The sequence below is a fragment of the Rhinatrema bivittatum genome, chromosome 5, assembly GCF_901001135.1.
Source record: "Rhinatrema bivittatum chromosome 5, aRhiBiv1.1, whole genome shotgun sequence".
Classification (NCBI taxonomy): Eukaryota; Metazoa; Chordata; class Amphibia; order Gymnophiona; family Rhinatrematidae; genus Rhinatrema; species Rhinatrema bivittatum.
In genome coordinates this window covers 202,882,591-202,903,458 of record NC_042619.1, presented here as the reverse complement: position 1 = coordinate 202,903,458, position 20,868 = coordinate 202,882,591, and positions in this window count along the sequence as shown.

Genomic DNA, 20,868 nt, shown 5'->3' with positions numbered 1-20,868 from the left:
CTCCACACACAGCCATCCAGTGCTCCTTGTGACTTATACACAATGCCAACTCCCAATCACGCAAACAGCCATCAAGCACTTCCTGTGACTTACTGACAATGACACCTCCCAATCCCACGAACAGTTTTTCATCACTTCCTGTGAATTACCCCAATGACACCTCCAGATCCCACACACAGCCATCCAGCACTCCCTGTTACTTATCCACAATGACACCTTCCTGTCTCATATACAACAATTTAGCACTCCCTGTGACATCCACAGTGACACCTCCAACACCACAAACAGCTATCAGGTATTCACAGTGTCTTACCTGCAGGGACATCCCAACCCCACACACAGCTATCCATCACTTCCTGTGACTTACCCACAATGACTCCTCCCAACACTACACACAACCATCCAGCACTCCCTGTGACTTACCCACAGAAACCTCCCAATACCATACAGCCATCCAGATTTCCCTGTGACTTACCCGCTGAGAGCTCCCAATACCATACACAGCCATCCATCACTCCCTGTGACTTACCCACAATGACACCTCCCAACCCCACACACAACCATCCAGCACTCCCTGTGACTTACCCGCAGAAACCTCCCAATACCATGCAGCCATCCAGGTCTCCCTATGACTTACCCACAATGAGACTTCACATCCCACACACAGCCATCCAGCACTCCCTGTGACTTACCCACAATGACACCCTCCCAATGCCACACAGCCATCCAGCTCTCCCTGTGACTTACCCACAGAGACCTCCCAATACCACACACTTAGCCATCCAGCATTTCCTGTGACTTACCCGCAGAGACCTCCCAATACCACACACATAGCCATCCAGCACTTCCTGTGACTTACCTAGAATGACACCTCCCAACCCCTCACACAGCCATTCAGCATTCCCTGTGACTTACCCACAATGACACCATCTGACCACTCACAACCACCCAGCACTCCCTGTGACGTGTCTCTATTTATTTATTTATTAATAGCTTTACAGATCAAATCTTCCCAAGCAATTTACAACAGCATAAAACAATCAAAGAATCACATAAGAATATACCCACAACTCCCGAACCCACTCCCGAATCTAGCGCACTCTGTGACATTACCCAAAAAATCACTTCTCAACCTTATATACAGCTCCAAATGACACCTCCCGACTCCACACCAGCCATCCAACACGCCCTGTGACTTACAATACCACTTCCCAATCACACACACAGCCACCCAGCATTTCCTGTGACTTACTTAAAGGGACAGTTCCCAACCCCACAAACAACCATCCACCACTCCCTGTGACTTACCCACAATGACACCTCCCAACCACACACACACACAACCATCCAGCACTCCCTGTGACACCTACAATGTCACCTCCCAAACACACAACTCAGCACTCCCTGTGATTTACCCACAGACACCTTCTGATCCAGCACAGACATCCAGCACTCCTTGTGATTTACCCACAATGACACTTCCTAACCACGCACAGTAACCCAGCACTCCCTGTGACTTACCTCGAGACCTCCTAACCCCACACACAGCCATCCAGCACTTCCTATGACTTGCCCACAATGACACATCCTGACCCCACACATTGCCATCCAGCACTCCCTGAGAATTTCTCACAATGACACCTCTTGACACCACACACAGTCATCCAGCACTTCCTGTGACTTACCTGCAGAGATCTCCCAATACCACACTCAATCATTAGAGGAACTAATTTGGGATTTTTTTTCCAAAGGCAACTCAAAAATTAAATGCCTTCCAGGATCTTCAACTGGTAGAAATGCAAACCAGGTAACTGGTGCAATTATAGAAGAAAATTAAGACACAAATATCAATATTATCATATATCTTGGTACCAACAACCTCACTAGAAACAGATTCCAAGCAGTACAGAAAGATTTCCAGAGTCTGGGGAAGGAGATTAAACCCATGTTAAAAACAATATTGCCTTTTCTGAAATATTACCTGTTCATGGAAAGAGAAAGGAAAGGATAAGCCAGATAGAAAATTTCAATAAATGGCTCAAAACATGGTGTAAGTAAAGTGGATTTGGATACATTGGAGGCTGGAGTCATGTATGGAGCAGTAGAAGACTATACAATAAAGATGGCTTACATTTGACAGTGGCAGGAAAGAAGTTCCTAAGTGAGAAATTCTGGTCACACATCATCAGGCATTTAAACTACAGGATGGGGGTGGCAGAAGGTGGCCAAAGAAATTGGAATGCCACCCCCAAGCAATGCAGGAAGCGAAAGTAGATAATAACAAAATCAGTCAGCTCTACATTCCAAGTTTGAGCAAAGGAGCAGAAAAAGTGACTATGAAGACAAGCAAACCATGGGAGCAAAGCTGGAAAGTTATAACTGCAAATGCTCATAGCCTGGGCAACAAAATCCCAAATCTGCAGGCCCTAATGATGGAGGCAGACTTGGACATTGTTGTCGTTATGGAGACATGGTTCATGGAGTCTCATGACTAGGATACAGTCATACAATTAGCCCCCGTCATCGACCACTGAATTTTCTTGTGAGATAGGGATCAATATGCTAACCACAATGTATCCAAAAATCCCCACACCTCAATAATTAATATTCAATAGCGCAATTCATTATATGACCTTCATACTAGGTGTCATAGTGTGGTATTCCATACCATTTTGTCACTCTGCCTTATGCTTAATCATTGGTCAGTCCTTTTTTTTTATAGGACTGACCAATGATTAAGCATAAGGCAGAGTGACAAAATGGTATGGAATACCACACTATGAAGCCTAGTATGAAGGTCATATAATGAATTGCGCTATTGAATATTAATTATTGAGGTGTGGGGATTTTTGGATACATTGTGGTTAGGATACAGTCATCCCAGGTTATTACTGGTTAAGGAAGGACAGAGAGGACAGAAAAGGAGGAGGAATATGTCAAAAACAATGCAACCAAAATGCAAGGGAAATAGTGGTAAGGAGCAAGCATTATGGGCTATCCTAAAACAAGAAGATGGTTCTTCCATTTACACTGGTGTGGTCTACAGGCCTCCAACTCAAACCGAAGATCTGGATCGAGATCTGGTGAAAGACATCCAAAAGTGTTATGCTCAGTGGTCTGTGGACTATTCCTACAGACTGCTGCTCTCACCTCCAGCCCAGCCTGAAAAAATGTGCCGTGTTCTGGCGCGGTGAGGGCCCCCGTGCGTGCCATGGCAGGAGCTCTATTCCCTGACTTGGTCTCAGCCCACCAGGACTCTCAGCTGAGACACTGCCGGTAGGGCTCAAGGCAGTGCGTCATCTTAGGCACGCATGCTCCTTGTCTAAATTTAGAGAAACCACGGTGGGAAAGCCCCGCAGCCCTCCCCCCTCAGGTGAGGTCAGAGTCTTGGGCCTATAAAAGACCACTTTTATTGATGCTGCGGGCCTCAGCAATAGGTCAACTTCCTTGGAAGTATGCATTGCCTCAGCATTCTTGTGTTCCTGTTGAGCCTTGTTCCTGGTTCGTGTTCCTTTCTTCTGTTCCTGGGTCCTGTGTTGGCAGTCTGGTCATCTCCTGAGTTCGTGTCTTCGTGGTCAGTCTTCCTTCATCTGTCATCTGATTTCATCTTGCCCTGGTGGTCCCTTGTTCTCCTTTTCCTCATCTCTTTGGATTGGACCCCTGGCTTGATCCTGGATTGGACTTCGACACTGCTTGAACCTCTGCCTGCCCCTGACCACTGCCAGCTTCCACTTCTGACTGTACGCTGCCAGACTACTGCCTGTACCACAACTACCTGCAACTGACCTCAGCCTGGACCTGACCTTGCTGTCTGCTGTCTGTCCTGATCATTGCTTACTCTGACGCTGCTACCTTCTCCTTGCTAGCCTGCTATGACTTCATCCCAACAGATGTTCACCTCCTTGGAGGCCCGCACCTAAGACCAGCTGATCCTGGCACCCAAGGCTCAACCTAAGGGAACATGGCTGGTAGTGGCGAAGTTCCAGTTGGGCCTCTGCTTCTGCCAACTCTGCCTGCTGACAGTGGGGACTTGCAGGGATTCCTCCCTGCAGGTAGCATCAACTCCGCCTCGACTTAAGGGTCCACATCTGCAACAAAAAGATGGGAAAGAAGGAAGCAGTGTTGATCGATGGAGATTTTAATCTTCTGAATTTGGATTGGAATATCCGTTCTGTGAAATCTCCAAGATGTAGAGAGATAGTGGATGCCATCTGGCACTCCCTGTGACTTACCCCAGTGACCTCCCAACCCCACATAGTACTCCAACACTCCCAGTGACTTACCCCCACACTGAGACCTCCCAACGTCACAGTCATCCTGTATTCCCTGTGACTTACCCCACACAGATACTTCCTGACTCTATCACATCCATCTAGTACTTTCTGTGATTTAACTCCACATTGAGACCTGCCAAACTTTCTCACAGTCATCTTGCACTCCCTGTGACTTAGCCCCAGAAACCTCTCAACCCCACAGAACGTCCAGCACTCCCTGCAACTGACTCCCACATTGAGACTTAGCTCCACTCTTCCTCTGCTCAGAATTTTAAAGTTTACTAGCAGACACTTAATTCTTGTAGTGCTGAGGTGAGTGATGCTAAGTGTTTCTTTTTTTCGATAAGAATTCATGCTGCCATGAGTAATACCCATGAATTGTTCTAGACTGTAAAAAATGTGATGAATCCCTCTGTGTCCTATAATAGGATGAATGATTTCATTTTGCATTCTTGGCAATGTCAGACTTGCTGATTTCTTCTCAAAGAAAATATCAGATTTACGTGGAAAATTTCATTCTGCTCATACTGAACATTTTCATAGCAGTGATATGATGAACATAAGCTAGGATTCATTTTTTACTCAACACATAATTAAGCTCTGGAATTCATTGCCAGAGGATGAGGTGAAAGTTATTAGTGTAGCTGCATTTTAAAAAGATTTGAACAAGTTCCTGGAGGAAAAGTCCATTAACCATTATTAAGGTGGAGTTGCAGAAATCCACTGCTTATTCTTGGGATATGCAGCTTGGAATCTGTCTACCCCTTGGGATCCTGCCAGGTGCTTGTGACCTGGCTTGGCCACTGTTAGAAACAGGATACTGGGCTTGATGGACTTTTGGTATGACCCAGAATGGCAAGTGTTATGTTCTTATATTCTTTTGTTGCAATTACTGAGGTAATCCAAATTAACAGTAAACTGAACCATTCCACTTATCCATTAAACCCTTGCTCGGCAGCTGTTCTCGGGTCTATAAGGGTCAATAGTGGCTCATTTGTTGCCAATATTATTTATTTTTGTCTGAGGGAAGTATACCAGTTTCCTTGAAACGCGCTTCTGTTTGTTCTCTAATGAAGAAACCCAGTGAGGATTCATCTACATTAGCCAACTATCAGCCTATCTCTTTCCTGTTTTTTTCTCTCAAAGATATTTGAATCCGCTGTGTTAGAGCAATTGACATAGTTTATTGATGATCATTCTATCCTCAGCAATTTGGATTTTAAAAAACTTTAGTAAGGAAACAATATTGCTATCCAGCATTGACATGATTTGGCATGGATTCGATAGTGGGATACAATATATTATGGTACTGCCTTTGATACCATCAGCATATCACATTATGAAATCCTAACTGGCTGGGTAGACATAGGGGGCACTGTCTTAATCATGGTTCACATCCTATCTGACTGATCTGACTCAATAGATCAGGACTGCTAATAACATCTCTACTTGGCAGTAGTTTGTAACTGGTGTTCTTCAGGGCTCTGCATTATCTGCTGCCTTGTTTAAAATCATCTTACTCCTCTTTGTAAATTATGTGAAGGTTTAAGAATAATTAATAAACTGTATTAATACAGTTTTTTTAAAACCCTATCACATCATCTTGGTCTACAGTTTTTAAATATTTAACTATTTACCTCTCTGCAATTAAGCAGTGGATTTTCCAATAGGCAGTTTTGCTAATATTAGGAATTAGTTCCTAATATTAGCAAAACTGAATTAATTATATTGAGTAGATTTCCAAATTCAGACACTCCTACTCACTTTCTGCCTATTAAATTGCAGGTGAGAAATTTGGATGTGGTCCTAGATTGTAAAATCACTATGTGCACACCTATGAAATCGGTTGTATCCTCGGGTTTCATGAAATTGTGACTGCTGTGCAGGTTAAAACTCTTGCTTGACCTGTGCAATTTTCATATCACATTTCAAGCCTTGATCTTTCCTAAAATTGACTGTCATAATTCTCTCTTTTTTGGGCTTCTGGCCAATTCAGTGAGAGCATTGCAAATTGTACAGATCTCTGCAGCATGCATTCTGACAGATATCTCCTGTCCTTTCCGCTTCACATTGGCTACTTGTTCTATGGCAAATTGCATTTAAAATCCTCATGTTAATCCACAAATTGATCAATAATACATCCTGTTCTGCAGAGTTATAAACCAGCGCAGTTGCTTAGATGAGCTAATCAAGGTTTGCTGGAAGTGCCCTCTCCCAAGCTTTGCACATGTAACTGAAATTTGTAAGAGAAATAAGAAACTGATCTGGTTCTCAAAGGAGGTGGCTGACATAATAAAAGCAAAAAAAAAGCAGCATTCAAGAATTATAAAGGATCCCAAAAAGAGAAACACAGGGAAGAATATCTGGTAAAACTGAAGGAGATGAATAAAGTAATCAAGAAAGCAAAACGTCTGAGAAGAAAGTATTGCCAAAGAGGTAAAGTGAGGTGACAAAACATTTCTCAGATTCATCAGAGAAAGGAGAAAGGTCCAAAGAGGTATAGTGAAATTGAAAGGTGACCAGGATCAGTGTGTGGAGAGAGACGAAGAAATGGCGGAAATATTAAATACTTCAGTTTGATGTTCACTAAAGAAGACCCTGGAGAAGGACTTTATTTATTTATTTTATTTATTTCGGTGCTTTTATATACCGAGGTTTAGCAGTTAGTCTTCACCCCGGTTTACAGTAGAACAACTTATTACATCAAAACCAGGACATGGAACAATGAGGTAGAGAATACATCGAACTGGTAACAGAGAAAACGTAGAACAAAACTTAAATGCTTGAACAGGGTTGCGTCGTGTTTAACTTAAACTTTGCATTGCATGAAAGCACAGGGAAATGGGTTCATAGAGAACAAAAGTACAAGGTACAAAGTACATGTTGTTAGTCAACAAGACTATGGATGGGGGTGGAGTAGATTAAACTCTTATTTACAGAAGAGAATGTTTGGGAAGAGCTAGGAAAACTGAAAGTGGACAAATGCATGGGGCCTGATGAGTTTCACCCCGGGATAATGAAGGAGCTCAGAGATGTGCTGGCGGATCTGCTGCGTGACCTGTTCAATAGATCCCTGGAAACTAGGGATGTGCAGCAGGGACGGATTCATCCCATTCGGGATTCGGATTCGTAGGGGCCCAAATCCATTGCATCCGTTCATATGTCAAAAATACATTCGTTCCCCCCAAAAAAAACCCCATCCCAACCCTTTAAAGTTATTTATCTACAGTCCTTGATGAAACACGAGCGGAGATGATACTTTATTACTTGACTCACCAATACCTCCAGATTATTGGATATTTTGTGCACTATTCACTCATACATATTGTGACCATCTATATACAGCCCCTGAGGCAGCCCCATGCAGGGCGAAACTCAGCCTGAGTTGGGCACATGTACAAAATTTATGTCTCCATTCAAATAAAGCTCATACTTGGACTATCTTTTGGCATCTAATATATGTTGCGGATTCACAATACGTCGAAAACGAATGCACACCCCTACTGGAAACAGGAGTGGTGCCAAGTGATTGGAGAAGAGCAGTGGTGGTCCCGCTTCACAACAAGAATTGGATCAAGGAAGAGCGCTTGATGTGATTTACTTGGATTTTAGTAAAGCTTTTGATACCGTCCCACATAGAAGACTCATGAATAAAATGAGAAGCTTAGGAGTGAGCACCAATGTGGTGGTGTGGATTGCAAACTGGTTGACGGACAGAAGACAGCATGTGATGGTAAATGGAACCTACTCCGAAGAGAAAACAATGTTATGTGGAGTGCCACAGGGATTGGTGTTGGGACCGGTTCTGTTCAATATCTTTGTGAGCGACATTGCGGAAGATTTAGAAGGTAAAGTTTGTCTATTTTTCAGTTCTGGAGACAGTATCTCAAAAGGGACAGAGACAGGATGGAGATGGTCCAGAGAAGGGTGACTAAAATGGTGGGTTTCCATCAAATGATGTATGAGGAAAGGTTGGATGAGAGGAGGTGCAGGGGAGATATGATAAACCTTCAGATACCTGAAAGGATTTAATGATGCACAGTCAATGACAAACCTTTTCTGTTGGAAAGAAATCAGTAGAACTAGGGGTCACAAAATGAAACTACAGGGAGGACGACTCAGAACCAATGTCAGGAAATATTTATTCACAGAAAGAGGGTGGTAGATTCCTGGAATGTCCTTCCAGAGGAGGTGGTGAAGACAAAAACAGTAAAAGATTTCAAAGGAGCATGGGATAAACACTGTGGATCCCTCAAGGCTAGAGGATGCAAATGAAGAAAAGAGTGAATGGGGGTAACTTGCTGGTGTGGCGGTTACTACCTTTAACCAATAAGCCTTTATGCTGTTGATGCAACTCCATCATTGTTCTCTGCTTCAATGGAAAGCAGAGAAAAAGGGGAATTAGATTGAGACTGCAACCAACAAGGACATTGAATTGCATTGTCTGGGAAATCAAATAAGCATGGGAGTAACTTGTTGATACGGCGGTTACTACCCTTAACCAATAAGCCAGATATTTTTTTATGCAACTCTAACATTGCTCTCTGCTTCAATGGCAAGACGTAATGGTGAATTGGACTCAAACAGCAACCAACAAGGGCCCTGACTTTGACAGTCTGGGAAACTGATCATTATATGGTGACTTGTATGGCCAGTAGTTACTACCTTAAGCTTGCTGGTTAGACTGGATGAACCATTTGTTCCTTTTCTGCCATCATTTCTATGTATGTTTCTATGTATGTGACTTTGCCTTCTCAGTTGCCAGCCCAATATATGGAACTCACTTCCTGAATATCTGATTTATTTTATTTTAAAGCATTTATGAATCACTTACAGAGTCTGATAAATTTCTCAAAGCAATATATATCTTAACAATTAGATATCAGATTACAGGAATATGATAGGACAGTACATATAGAAGGGAACAATAAGAACATAAGAATGGTCTGAAAAAGACACCTAGATGAAGACAATATTATTCCAATTTAATGGACATCTGAATTCTAAGCCCTACAAAATGTTACAACAATGGAATCTGAATCGCTAACTAGAAGTTAAAAAATGATTAGAGATACAGAAGGTCAAGCCAGGACCCAACACAACTGAATATGAGTGACCATATGGTCTTCATAGGAAAGTCCATGAGGTTGAGAAGTTATTTTTTATTTTGCTCAAACTGCTGGAAGATCTACTAAACAGCCAAGCTTTAGTGTTCTTACGGAGAGGGGGGTAGCAGACAGTCTGGGAGAGGGGCAAGAAGGGCCATTTCTGAGGAGCGGAGTTCTCTAGAAGGATGCAGGGTGTTAGGAGCTGTGAGAGGTACTCTGAGGCCAGTTTGTTCACACATTTGGAAGTGAAACAGAGGATCTTGAATTTAATCCTGGCTTCCTTTCAGGTAGATTTTAAAAGTGTCTCTTGCGCAAAAACAGCCCCATTCATGTGTATGTGGGCCGCGCACGAGCAATGCAAATTTTAAGAAGCCGCCAAGTATGCCCATTCATACCCATGCGGGGGTCAAGAAAAAGGGGATGGAAAAGGGGCAGGGCATGGGCATTCCCAGGAATTACGTGCATAACTCCGAAATTAGAAACGCTGACCATGGCACACGTCAGTGTATTATCTGAGTAACTTTACTGCTAGTCTTGATGAGGATCAAGTCTGGCAATCTCAAGTTTTAGGGATTTTCAAGACTGCTGAATAACCTGGGGGGGGGAGGGGGGAGAGACAATATGACACTATATATATCTACCACTGTAAGAGGAGCACTTTCAGCTTGTGTGAGTATATGTGTGTAAAAGCTGCTAAAGCTCTGGTGGTAATATGTGCAAGACCTTTACTTTATCCACCTCTTATGATCATGTGCGCACATATGTTTGATAAGGTATTTTAAATAATACTTGTGTATGTGTGCGCACCATATAAAATTGCAGCGTCTCTCCACTTATGTACCATTATGTGCATTTATGGGCGCACATGTATTCTTTTTAAAATTTGCCAGTTTGGGAGCCAGTTTCAAGTTAGTTTAGGAGATGCCGTTTAGGAGGGAGTTGCATTAGTCTAATCGACCGTTGATTAGGGCATGAATGATTGAAGCCAAGATTTGGTGATTGAAGTAGCTGCGTAGTTGTCTGATCTGGCAGATGTGCATGAAGGAGGTTCTCGCTGTTTTGGAGATGTAGGATTATATTGATAAAGAAAAGGTGGAAACTGGTGTGTATGAAAAAAGCTTTTATTGGACCTTGCCCGACTCTGGCCGAGTTTCGCTCTTTTCTGAAGAGCTGCCTCAGGGGCTATGCGTGTCAGCTGGATAGATATAGAGATTGAATCACCACTCTCTCTGTCACTCTATTCAATCAAGCATATTATATTTGGTTTGAATCCTTTATGTTGCAGCTGTATGTGTGATCCAGAACATAGAGTCAATCTTGACTGAGAAAATGTTAGTCACAAAAAATCTTTCAAGTTTGTTTTTTATTAACCTTGTTTCTATCGGCCACCAAATCAAGAACTGCATGGAGCCTTCACAGATTCTTACCGCTTGTAACCAAGATTGACTCTATGTTCCATATCACACATACAGCTGCAACATAAAGGATTCAAACCGACGGAGGGAGTGGTGATTCAACCTCCCAATTTCTATCCGGCTGACATGCATAGCCCCTGAGGCAGCTCTTCAGAAAAGAGTGAAACTCGGCCAGAGTCGGGCAAGTTCCAATAAACGTTTTTTTCATACACACCGATCTCCACCTTTTCTTTACTGCTATACAGCAATCTTGGATCGGCTTACGATTTGTTTTTTTGGGATTATATCGATAGACAGGGCTCAAGTTGGACTCCCAGGCTTCAAACCAATTAACTTGGTTGGAGGGGGGTATTAGCTAGAGACGGTAAGAAGGATAGGGGGTGACATCGTCAGCTCAGCCAGAGAAATTCTGATTTAGGGGTTGAGTTTAAGTTCCTTTGATGTGAGACACAGTGTAGTTTAAAAAGTCACTTAAAACTAACTTTTTTCATAAAGCTTTCAACTTAAATAAGCAATTACTTTCTGCTAAATAATTCATTGCTTTCCTGTTTCTCAGTTCTGCCTTCTCTCAGTTTTGAAGTATCTTATATTTGTGTTCCATTATGTCTGTATAGTTTGGTTTATACATTGTCGTATTTTACATTACTTTTTATTTTATGGATGTTTATTGCACCTTGCTTTGATCTTTGTGTAGATTGCAGGTAACAAATCTTTAAAAATAAAAATAAACCCCATTTACAGTCATCCAGCACACCCTGCGACTTACCTCCACACTGAGACCCCTCCAAGCCACTCACAGTCATCCTGCCTGCACTCCCTGTGAATTCTGACTCCATGACAATCTTCTAACCCGCACACTGTCATCCAGCACTTCTTGTGACTTACCTCCACACTGAGACCCCCCCAAACCACTCAGTCATCCTGCCTGCACTCCCTGTGAATTCTGACTCCATGAAGATCTTCCAGCCCCCACACTGAGATCCCCCAACTCACTGTTGACCCCCCAAGCCACTCACAGTCATTCTGCACACCCTGTGACTTATCCCCACGCTGAGACCTCTCAACCCACTCACAGTCATCCTGCATGCCCTGTGACTTACCTCTACACTGAGACCTCTCAAACCACTCACAATCATCCTGCACTCCCTGTGAATTCTGCCTCCAAGAAGATCTTCCAGCACTGCCTGTTCCTTATTCCCACAATGTTTTCGCTCCTTGTGACCTTGGGCAAGCCACTTTGCCCTCTGTTGCCTCAGGTACAGAATTAGATTGTAAGCCCTGTGGGGATGGGGTAATACCTAGAGTACCTGAATGTAATCCGCTTTGATGTATACTTTGAAGTGCCGAAATGCAGAATATGAAAAAATTCTAAGTAAATAAATAAACATAATATGAGACTTCCTGTGATTCAGCCTCTAAGAGAGCAGAAGTCCACACACAGGCTCCTCAGTGTATGGTATGGAGGTTCTGTTTTTTCTGCACCGGAGTACCTAATAAGCTAAAATCCTTGTTGCAAAATTTCCTTTCCTTTGATGATGTTCTATCTCAATGATATTTTAATATATTTTAATATAAATATGCAGCTTATATGCATTTCATTTGTTATTCTGTGCAAGCTTAGAATAATAAAATTTATATCTAATAACTTTCAGGCTGCTGGAGTCATTCTGTGCTTTTTTCTGGACCATAAATTAACAATTGTTATACTTTACAAGACATTTAATATGAAATTAAATGCTGCAGTGACAATTGTATAAAATATATAGTGCACAGTCTTCTAAACTATTGTTTGTGGTGTGCAACTGCTGCTATGCTCCAGTATAAAGTAGAGAAATGTAGATGATGATGACATAAAATCCCCAAGGCATGTCCAGTCTGCCCCTTTTCCTTTCCTGTTGTAATACCAGAGAACTAACTTGAACTCCACTTTACTTTCATTTCCCTGCAGCTTCGGATTCACTGTACCTGTTTTATGCTCTCTTAAATTCTGCCTTCACCATTTATACTAGGAGGCCATTCCATGCACTCACCAACCTTCCTGTAAAGAAATATTTTATACTGCTCCTCTTGAATTTACTCCTTTGAGTCTCATATTAGAGGTGTGCATTTTTTTCAAACAAATGAGTAAAACATGACAGATGTGTCCATTGTTGTTTCATTTGTACTCCCCCAAAATGAACAGAGGAATCCCACAAATGAGACAAACATTTTATCTCATCTGTATGTTTCCCATTCATGACTATGGTCCATTGAAGTCTATGATTGTGTACTGCTGAACAACTAGTAACTATAGCCTTGTCAGAGCTGAGGCAGGACAAGTTGGCAAGGAAACCACACAGAGGACAAATCACAGTGCAACATCTTTTTATCTAGCCTATAGCTGCTATCTGGATCTACTTCCACTATAAATTCTGAGCATGTGCAAGAAACTCTGTATTTCCTTTGTAGCACTTGGTAGGGAAGGACATATTTGGAGAAGGCTTATCAGAGTTAAAAAAAAAAAACAAGTTAGAAAACTTGAGATTTGGCACTAGTAAAAGACTGCTTCTCATCTTCTCTGTGCTGTAGTGGTCTAACTCACTGTGTCAGAAGAACAGAGGCAGTGACACTGTTGCTGTATTTTATTTTTCTCTTTACTGGTGGAGGGTCAGGGTACATGAAAGTGTGAAGACTGTAGCAGTGCTCGTGATTTTTTTGTCTCTGTCTGGTTACCAGTAAAGTGAGGGCGCACTGACAAATTGAAGAGAAGAAGAGTCTTACCAGGCTCCAAGTCTTTTTGCTTCTATTAGTGTTTTACAATTTTTTTGTGTAGATTAGAAAATGAGGCAGTGACAGTCAGCACTGAATGCAAACAGCACACACATATGTTGTACGTGTATGTGTATTTGTGACAGCAGTTCCCCACAATGGGGGTGGGGGGTTCTTATCACTCTGGATCACTGCTTTGCACCTCTCATGATGCTTTGAGGTCTTCATGCCACTCTTTCGCTTGATTTGACCCTATAACACTTCTTTGGGGGACATGTTTCCTCTTTTGGTGGTTTGTTCCCTCTTTATGGTGCCTTGTGCTCTTTATACCACACTCAGTGCCAGTTTGTCCCACTCAGCCTTGGGGGGGGGGGGGGTCATTGTCACTGTTGTTAGTGCCCTTTGCCCCAATTTTGCAGTCTTGGGGTGATCTGGACACTCTTGCTGCTGTTTTGCTCCTCTGAAGGTGCCTTGGAGAACTCCTGCCACTGCTGTGCTGTTCTCCACCACTATCTTGACTTTCTTACATCTCAAGCCATTCTTGACCTACTCTTATCTGGTTTTCATTCTCTACATTCAACTGAAACAGCATTTCTAGTGAGCTGTTTTGGCTAAAGCCAAAGGTTTTTATTCTGTCCTTATCCTCCTTGACTTGTCTGCTGCTTTTGACACTGTTGATCACCATCTACTCCTTGATACTTTGTCCTCACTTGGATTTCAGGACTCTGTCCTGACTTGGTTCTCTTCTTATCTCTCCCATCACACTTTTAGCAATTCCTTTAGTGGTTCCTCCTTTACTGCCATTCCACTATTGATTGGTTTGCCTTAGGCTTCTGTCCTGGGCCCTCTTCTCGTCTCACTATATATAATTCCTTTAGAGCTCTGATTTCCTCTCATGGCTTTCAATAACATTTTTATGCTGATGACTTTCATATCTACCTTCAACACCAGAAATTTCATCAGAAATCCAGTCCTGGATCTCAGCCTGTTTTTCTGACATTGCTGCTTGGATGTCCTGCTGCCTCTTAAACTCAATATGGCCAAGACAGAGCTCCTTATATTTCCCACCAAGCCCACCTCCCCTGTTCCTCCTTTCTCTGTTTCTGTGGATCCAGGGCCCATCAGTCTGTAACCTTGGAGTCCACTTCACCTAATCTCTCTCTTTTCTATGCATATCCAAAACACTGCAAAAACGTGCCATTTCTTTCCTTATAACATTGCCAAAATCCATCCTTTCCTTCATTAGCACACTACAAGAACCTTTATCCACTCTTTCATGTCCTCCCACTTAGACTATTGCAACCTGCTTTTCACAGGTTTCCCGGCAAGACATCTCTCTCCACCGCAGTCTGTCCTAAATTCAGCTACACAACTTATCTTTCACCAAAGTTGCTATGTTTATATAACCCCTCTTCTGAAGTCACTGCATTGACTCCCTATCTGCTCCCGCATGCAGTTCAAGCTCCTCTTTACAAATGCTTTCACTTTGCAGCACTTCACCACCTCTCCTCTTTCTCTCTCTACCCCCTTCCTTATGCACTCCATTCTTCGTCAAATCACTCCTATCCGTGACCTTCTCCTCTACTGCCAATTCCCGAGTCCGTGCTTTCCACCTAGCTGCACCGTGTATTTGGAATAGTCTTCCTGAACTAGTGTGTTATGCTCTCTCTCTTGCTGTATTTAAATCCCATCTAAAGACCCACCTTTTTGAAACTGCTTTTAAATCTTATGCCTGATTCTGATTTTAGTCTTGTTAACTACTTTCTATTCTTTCCTTTTTAACCATTGTCTTGCTTGCTTTATGAAATACCCCAAGTCTCTTGTCCTGTATGTTTGTCCTATTAGATTTTAAACTCTATTGAGCATGAACTATCTTTTTGTATGTTTGTACAGCGCTGCATATGTTGTGAGGTGCTATAGAAATGTTAAGTAGTAGCAGTAGTATTCAGGCCTATCCTCGCCTAGTGGCTTCCAGGCCTTATGCTTAGCGGCCTACGGGCCTTTGCTATTGCTGCCTTTGGGTCTCATTGTTCTTTGTTCAGTTTTGTCTTGTTTTACCCGGCCCAGTCCAGTTCCTAGTATCAATTTCCTTGCTATTGCCTTGCCTTGCCCCAGTCTGTATCCAGTCCCAGTCCCAACTCAGTATCCTGTCCAAACCTGTGTCTATATCAAGTAGTATCCTATCCAGTCTGGTTCAGCCTGTTCCAGTATCCAGTCCTCAGCTCCCACCCATTCCATATCCAGACCTCTGTTTCCAGTCTATGGCCCACAATGTCCAGCCTATGCCATACCTCAGTTCCAGCTTGTGCTTGCCCTGTCTGTCCCGCTTTGTCCATCCTTTCTCAGCCTCATCCAGATAATTCCTATTGATCCCCAGAACTCAAGGGCTTAACCTGTGGGGAGGGGGCTGGCTAGGCAGAAGACCAGTCTAGCTTCCAGCTGTGACCAGCCATGATGTTCTGCCACTGAAGCCAATCCTTACTGACCTCTAGAACCAGAGGGTTCAACCTGCGAGGGAAGGGGCTGGCAAACCAGAAGGCCAGCCCTTGTCCAGCCCTGCAGTTCTATACCACACCTGTGGGTGTGTTTCCTAACATCAGTTGGACACCCCCATGACAGAATGAAGATGCCAAAGAAACTCCACAGGAGTGGAGGCAGGGCTCCTTGCCAAGCTACAGAATCAGATACAGAGTCTTATTCTTTTTCTATGGACATTCCCTGTCGTGTCTCTGCCCTTGTCTCCCAAGGCACTCCCGACTGTGTGATGCTTTGTCTGTACCTTCTGCCAGATCCTGAACCCATCACACTATTTTGAGTGCATTGTATGTCACTTTCCCAACTTTAAATTATGGGGCTGTTCTAAATTATGACATTTTAACTGATTGGCATTTTATGATTGGCATGATATGACATTTACTGATTGGCATGATATGACATTTACTGATTGGCATGATATGACATTTACTGATTGGCATGATATGACATTTTAACTGCTGGCGCGCCATCACCCGACCTGGGGGCTGGTCCGGAGGCCTTGACCACGCCCCTGGGCCGGCGTCACGCCCCCGACATGCCTCCCACCCCGCCCCGAAATTCGCACCGCCCACCCGGCACGCCCCCTTTACAAAGCCCCAGGACTTGCGCGTGCCACCGAGCCTATGCAAAATAGGCTCGGTGCGCGCAGGGGCCTTTTAAGAGGGTTACGTGCATAACTTATGCGCGTAACCCTTTTAAAATCCGGCCCTGAGTGCTCAGGAGGAGGCGCTGTTTCAGATGCTGAGTACCCAAAGGGAAGCACGATTCAAGATGCCGAGCGCCCAGAGGATGGAAATGAAGAAAAAAGTGCATGGGGGTAACTTGCTGGTGGGGTGTTTACTACCCCTAACTAATAAGCCTTGATAGTTTTGATACAACTGCAACATTGCTCTCCATTTTGATGGCAGAAGGAAAAGGGGAGTTGGATTCAGACCACAACCAATGAGGGCCCTGACTTTTATGGTTTGGGGAGCTGATAAGCTTTGGGGTAACCTGCATGGAGCAGCAATTACTACCCTTAACAGAAGGTGAGGGATTACTACCCTTAACCAATAAGCCTTGAAGCTTTTGACACAACTACATTACTCTCCACTTTGATGGCATTTGGGGGAGTTGTGGAAGAGGAATTGGATTCGGATGACCACTGACTTGGGCCCTGACTTTTATGGTCTGAGGTATTGATATGCAGACATAAGTGAAAAAGTACAGGACTGCTTCTATGGATAGACCATAAGCAAAACACATCACCACTTTCTGAATTTTCAAGAAGACTTATCAAATAACTATACAGAGAAACATGAGGTAACCTGCACAGCACATCAGATGCTACCACAAGAAGTTTGCTGGGCAGACAGGATGGACTATTTGGTCCTTTTCTGCCATCATTTCTATTACTATGTTCTAGATGTTCAGCCTCAGAGAGATGCTTAGCTAGATAATCGATGCCTGAGTGACATCATCCAGCACCAGGAAGATGCTAGCTCAGCTATTCAGTCTTCAAAAAACCCTGAGCCATTGGTCTAGCTATTGAGTAACCCTGAGCCAGCAATCTAGTCCTCATGTAACCCCGAGTCAGTGGTTCTCCTATCCAGAAGCCCTGAGCCAGTGGCTGAGCATGCGAGATGTCGTGCGCCAGAGGCCCAGTTCCAGCGAGACACCTGTGCCACAGGTCCAGTCCCAGTGAAATACCCTGTACCCAAGGCCCATTTCCAGAAAAACACCCAGTGCCAGAGGTTCAGCTCCAGCAAGCCACCATATCCGCAGTTCAGCTTCAGGGAAAACACGAGTCTTCAGTTTTACCCAGGAGAGGCTCTAAACCTGGCACCCAGCCTCAAAAGAATCCATAAGCCACTTTTCAGTGTCATCATGATATCACAAGTGCTACCCAGTGCCAAAAGAATTCTGGCCTAGTTGGTCAGCTGTCCAGAAATTTGAACTCTCAGCACCAGTACCAGGGAGTTTCTGGACCCATGTGCCTAGGCTCAAGGAACTTTGACAGCACCTCTAGGCCAACAAAGCGCTGACCGAAGACTAAGTCCCCAAAAAGATTCTGAGCTCAGCGCACTGTTTAAGTGGAACTCCAGCATCGCACCCCTAGTGCTTAGTTCATTCACTCCTCAAGAAAATCTGTACCCCTCTGACTACCATCCAAGATAATCATAAGAACATAAGAACATGCCATGCTGGGTCAGACCAAGAGTCCATCAAAACCAGCATCCTATTTCCAACACTGGCCAATCCAGGCCATAAGAACCTGGCAAGTACCCAAAAACTAAGTATATTCCATGTTACTGTTGCTAGTAATAGCAGTGGCTATTTTCTAAGTCAACTTAATTAATAGCAGGTAATGGACTTCTCCTCCAAGAATTTATCCAATCCTTTTTTAAACTCAGCTATACTAACTGCACTAACCACATCCTCTGGCAACAAATTCCAGAGTTTAATTGTGCATTGAGTGAAAAAGAACTTTCTCCGATTAGTTTTAAATGTGCCACATGCTAACTTCATGGAGTGCCCCCTAGTCTTTCTATTATCTGAAAGCGTAAATAACCGATTCACATCTACCCGTTCTAGACCTCTCATGATTTTAAACACCTCTATCATATCCCCCCTCAGCCGTCTCTTCTCCAAGCTGAAAAGTCCTAACCTCTTTAGTCTTTCCTCATAGGGGAGCTGTTCCATTCCCCTTATCAAGTACCTGCTGGCCAGAACCCCCATGGTACATGGGACCCAGGAGGATGGGTTCTTGAAGGGGGGGAGAACTGTCACAGTTTTGCCTGCTGTGCAGCCTCATTATGCCCTGATCCTGTCCGCTATGACACCTTCCATCCAGCAGTGGCCTCCAGTGAATTCTGTTCCTAGCTACCCAAGCCATCCCCTCACTGGCCACCTGACTCAGCCTGTGGTGCAGCCTCCTCTCCATCAGGGGTCTTCAGCAAGCTTCACCTCCAGCCTTGCCAAAACTTTGCCTTGTTGCTCGCACCACACTCAAGCTCCAGTCCCATTTAACCCTGCCTTGCCAGAATCTAGATGCCTTTTCATGGAGTCATCCTTGGCTCTATGACCTGGCCATTCTTACCTTACTCCATGCCTTGTGGACTCCAGGCCTTCTTGTATTTTGCTCCTTGTCTTGCGGCCTATCTAGGACTCACCTTGCCTTGGGGCCTACAGGCTTTCTGCTTTGCTCTGTAGACTACTCAGACCTTTCCTTGCCTTGTGACCTACAGGCCTTCTGTCTCCTTGTACCTTGCTCTGTGGCTTACTCAGACCTTACCTCGCCTTGTTGCCTATGAGCCTGCTCTTACCTTGTGGCTTACAGGTCTTCAGTATTGCTGCCTTTGGACCTCAGTGTTTTTTGTTCTGCGTTTGTCTTATCTAGTCCTTGTCTGGTCCTTTCCTGGTCTGTCTTGTCTAGCTCTGCCTTTGTCTGCTTTGTCTTGCCCTGTCCAGTCCAGTTTCCAGTATCCATTCCCTTCCTTGCTATTGCCTTGCTGTGCCCCAGTCTGTATCCAGTTCCAGTCTCTACTTAGTATCCTGCCCAAATCTGTATGTGTAACCAGTCCCATCCCTACTCAGCATCTTGTCCAAGCCTGTATCTGTATCCAGTCCTATTCCCTGTTAGTATCTGTCCAGTCTGTCTTGTCCAGCCTGTTCCAGTATCCAGTTCTCAGCTCTTTGCCTGTTCCATACCCAGACCTATGCTTCCAGTCTATCTCTGCCGCAATGTTCATCGTATGCCAGCCATCTGTTCCAGCTTGTACCTGCCCTGCCTTGGACCACCTGTCCCACCTTGTCCAGCCTGTCCAGCCTAGTTCTGCTATGTCCTCAGAATCCAAGGGCTCACCCTGCGGGGAGGGGGCTGGCTAGCAAAAGACCAGCCCTGCAGTCCTGTACCATACCTGTGGGGGTGTATCCTAACCCAAGCCAGGCTCTCCTTGACACACTTTTAGTACATTGTTGACATGGTCTTTATGTGTTGGAATGTCTTCAGTCTTCTGATGATATCTACCTTTCATTAGAAATGATTAGAGAATCCCATTGTGGGAGCTCAAAATAGCCTGCAGTGCTTCCTCCATTGACTATAAAAGAAATGAATGAAAAAGAAAAACATTTGAAAAAAAAAACCTAATGAATGACTGTCATCTACGAAACAAATTTTTTGACTCTGCACATGCCTATCTCATAATCCCTTTATCTAGAACTTCCTTTCTACAGAAAAATGTGTTTTGCATATTATTTACATCTTTGAAGTATTTGAACATCTCTCCTCTATTCTAGGGTATATATTTTAGATCCTTAAGTCTCATTTCATAAGGCTTATGATACAGAATCAGCATCATTTTCATAACCCATTCAGTCTGCCTAGTCGAGATTCTTCCTTTTTGGTTTTCTACCATTTTGGGCAGATGAGCAGAAAACTTTCCTTATACAAATCGACACCAGATCCAGCACTACCTGACCCCTTGCCATGCCTTACATTATCTCTCAACCCATTCCCCAGCACTGCAGTCCATATCTGTCCCAAGCATGTCCAAAAATTATCATCATACTGGCCTCCCCCACTTCTGCTGCCAGGCCACTTTAGACTGTTCTATTTTCAGCATCATAGTACTTTCTTTTTTTTTTTTTAATTTAATATCTTTATTATCTGTTCTATGTAAACCGATTTGATATGGTTATTACCATGAAGGTCGGTATAGAAAAATGTTAAATAAATAAATACATTTTCAGATAAGAAGTAATATAAACAGATAATACAGTACTTGCACATCATCTCAGATCGTAATC